This window comes from Periplaneta americana, chromosome 3 (assembly GCF_040183065.1).
Source record: "Periplaneta americana isolate PAMFEO1 chromosome 3, P.americana_PAMFEO1_priV1, whole genome shotgun sequence".
Taxonomy (NCBI): Eukaryota; Metazoa; Arthropoda; class Insecta; order Blattodea; family Blattidae; genus Periplaneta; species Periplaneta americana.
Window position 1 is genome coordinate 73,844,996 of NC_091119.1, and position 4,158 is coordinate 73,849,153.

General features: G+C 37.9%; 1 non-coding gene across 1 annotated transcript; it reads left to right on the top strand.

Annotated features, from left to right (window-relative positions):
- The first annotated feature begins 214 nt into the window (after nt 1-214).
- Nucleotides 215-287, top strand: TRNAY-AUA (transfer RNA tyrosine (anticodon AUA)). Its single transcript has one exon. It is a non-coding gene; the product is annotated as a tRNA-Tyr (tRNA).
- The last annotated feature ends 3,871 nt before the right edge of the window (nt 288-4,158 follow it).

The window sequence follows — 4,158 nt, forward strand, 5'->3', positions numbered from 1 at the left end:
CAATCCGTCACAGTTGCTCTCAATTTGTCTTAATTCTTTTCTATTATAGATATATTAATTTGTCCTACAGAATTTATCTCTAATATTGACACTTAATATTTCAGGGGAAAAATTCGCACCGGGCGCCGGGGATCGAACCCGGGATCTTTGTTCTATGTACCAAGCGCTCTGACCACTAAGCTACGCCGAATTCAATCCACAGCACCCGATTGAATTCGGCGTAGCTCAGTGGTCAGAGCACTTGGTACATAGAACCAAGGATCCGGGTTCGATCCCCGGCGCCGGAGCGAATTTTTCTCCCAAAATATTAAATGTCAATATTATATATAAATTCTGTGGGACAAATATATATATATATATATATATATAGTCCTACCATCGGATCTGTGCCCCCGTAAGATATGCGAACTGAACCTTAATTCCTTTTCAGCCTCGGCAATTCATTTCTGTCCCTGTATTCCTATTTCTCTCTTTTCTATCCCTCTCTCCTTCTCTCCCCCACTACTCACAATTTTGAGCGTTCTTGCGGGACAGTTTATTTGCACTTGCAGTCCAATGTTGTCAACTCAACATGAATACTGTAGCACGGAGTGGTGAAAGAAATATTATTAAGCAAGTAATAGCATTTTGCGATGAAGAGAAACAAACAGGTCAATATTTGTTTCCTATAAATCAGGCAACGAAAAGAGCAGCTGCGATCACAGGTGAGGCTTATTTTATTTCAATTGATTACGTATTAAAATTACTTACTTACAGTAACTAATACTAATATAACACTACTTTTTATGTAATTTATATAGGCAGGTCAGAGCGCCTAATAAAGAAAATCAGGAGAGAGGGAGTCTGTGCAGGAGATGAAAAGCTAAAGTCGCCAGGGAAGAACAGACCAAGGGAACCTTTAATTCTTGTAGATGATATGGACAGATGTATTTTAAGAAGAAAGATACAAGAATTTTATACGATGCAGAAAGAAGTTCCGACATTGGAGAAATTATTGAAGGTTGCGAGAGAAGCAAAAATTTCCAAGGAGGGAGAGAAACGCTACGGAAAGTGATTTGAGACATGGGATTTAGATTTAAAAAATGTAGAAATACAAAGATGTATTTTGATTGAAAGAAATGATATTGTAGCACGGAGGGCCAGTTATTTAAGAAAAATTGCGAAATTTCGCAGAGAAGGAAAGTATATTGTGTATTTAGACGAAACATGGATACATCCACATTATACTGTTAAAAAATGCTGGCAAAGCGATGATGTTTCTGGCGTTACATCTTACGACAGTCCTGGCGAACGGCTGATAATCACTCATGCTGGAGGCAGCGAAGGTTTTATTGATGGCGCGCTACTCATTTTCAAGTCAAAAAGGAAAACGGGTGATTATCACGACGAAATGAACAGCACCAACTTTCAGAAGTGGCTCCTGGAGAAACTGATAAGAAATTTACCTCCTAACTGCATTGTGGTGTTGGACAATGCAAAATATCACACAGTTGAAGAAAATAAGCCACCTGTACTGCAAACAAGAAGGCAGAAATTCAACAATGGTTGCGAATGAATGCTATAACCTTCGAAGAAGATATGACAAAAGCAGAATTGTTGGAAATTGTAAAAAGGAATAAACCTGAGCCGACTTATATAGCTGACCGCCTCCTCCACGAACACGGTCATACAGTGTTGCGATTGCCACCGTATCATTACGATCTTAGTCCTATTGAGTACGTGTGGGGTTTGGTAAAACAAAAAGTTGCAAGTAAAAACATAAAATCTAGTTTAAGCGAGATAAGAACTATCACAGAAGATGCTATTTCATCAATAACAAGTGATGTATGGAAAAAAGAATGTGAACATGTACAGAAGCTAGAGGCGGAATATAGAGAGAAGGACGGATTAATAGAAGAGGAAGTGGCTCGATTTGTTATCAATTTGAGTGAAGACAGCAGCAGCAATAGTAGTGAATCAGATTCAGATATGTCCGGGATATGTTCTCTGTAGTTTCATGTATAGGCCTAATTCAAGTCTTCGTCTTTTGTAAATATGTAAATTGTCAATTATTTTCATAAGCATAAATTAGAACTCCTGCACATTATCATTATCAGTATGTTATGTTATATAGTATGTAAATAAGGTGTATCATGTAGTAACTTCGCCATGGCCGGTCCCTAGCCCGGATGAGAAAGAAGGAGGGTACATGACTATGTGTTCATTCATTCCCAAAAATTTTACAATTTCATTAGGACTTCAAGATCACGTTCCAAACCTAACAAAATAAGATAATGAGGTGAAGGAGAAATATTTATGACGGAAACACTTCTCTTTAAAAACGAAATAGATTCCCTTCGCGTACTTTCCATTTAACCAATAAATATCCACTGTAATAATATAATTATCTGCAAACAATCGTAAGTCAATCAGCGTCATTAGACCTACTTAAATTAAATTATGAATAAGTAATAATTAATATTACATTATTACAAGCAATATTCAAGGGATATGACACTCGCTAATATGTTTTCGCGGGATATCAGCCGAGTTAAGATTTTGGAATGCTCCAAGCTTTCGGCTGCTATCTCTGCAGCGAACCAACGCCGAGAAAGCCTCAAATCATACGGATATGACACTGTTTGACGGAAGTTTGGCAACATCCCTATTCGGCAAGGATCGTGACCTGCTGATTGACGTAGTGGGAGAGAAACGGGTGGAATGGGGTGAGTAGAGGCGTTAACTTTTCCAAGAACGACGACAGCGCTGAAGGGGCATAGATCCGTTGGTGCAGGAGATGAAAAGCTAAAGTCTGTGGATTCCCGGCCAACATGTCACTCAGCTGAGTGCGCTCCTAGTATAATGGCAGTTGACATTGGATACACGTCAACATATATATGCCTAACTTGGAGTCAGGCCACAAAGGGAAACATCGAAGGAGGAAACTTCGATCCGGTGCTGTGGATTGAATTCGGCGTAGCTCAGTGGTCAGAGCCCTTGATACGTAGAACCAAGGAGCCGGGTTCGATCCCCGGCGCCGGAGCGAATTTTTCTCCTAAAATATTAAGTGTTAATTTTTTTCGTTCTCGATATTATGCTTCAGGATCGAACTTTAGATTTGTTAAATACATTAAAGACAAATTGAAATAATACCTCACTTACGTCCTCACTTATTACTGTGAGTAAATTCATCCTTTCATCACTAAAGAGATCTTTATATTTTTGAGCACGGAACATATCATAATGCCGCTTTAAATTATATTTTCTGCATTGACATCTTTTTACAAATAAGACACTCCATCTCCCTACTATGATTCTTTAAAAAAGAATAACAATTACCAGTCATTGTTAAACTCAGTTCCAGGTTTCTGCTTTGCGACATCCATGGAGATACGTAGTAGATACTTCATCCCGATCTGTACGAAACGAACTTCCTACTCTCCCCTTCACAGAGAGATAGCAGTCCTTCCCGCGAGGGAACAAACCTATTTTCATTTGCCCGTGCGGGTAAAACGCTCATACGGGAAGCCAATTGCCAGCCCTGCTTTAGAACAATCAAAGTGGTATTTTAATTACCTTAAAGCTACTCAGTCATAGCCGAAGAAGCTGTCCTTCGACAGATTTATTATAGTACTCATTAATTCTTATTAATTAAAACTCTTAACTCTTAAGGTAGACTATGAACGAACTTGTACTAAAAGTGATAAACAATGATAAAATAATAATGTGCAATATATTGACTGTAGTTGAGCTGTAGTATTATGGTTGCGTAGTTTTACGGTACGTTCTTAATATTTAGTTACCTAATTATATTGTTAATATTTGAGCGCGTCAAAATACAAAATATTCACATATCACATAAAAATAGCAATGCTTATATTTTTTTATAAAATGACAATGACAATATTGTTATATGTGATAAGAAGAATTCTATTAGCAACAACGGTTCTTAGCATTTTTTCTCCTTTGTGTATTTTCACTGAAGTTTGCCGAAAACTCCTCCCAGATCACTGCCCAAGTGTTATTCCTTTGAATTCGGTTACTATAGGACTCACTCTGTAATACTTCTATACGGATTCATATTCTTGAACTTCAACAATAAATGCCTCAGTATCAAATAACATTTTATTCTATCGTAGCATAGAAAACAATGCAGTTGGATGGTTGCCGCTAGTTCAG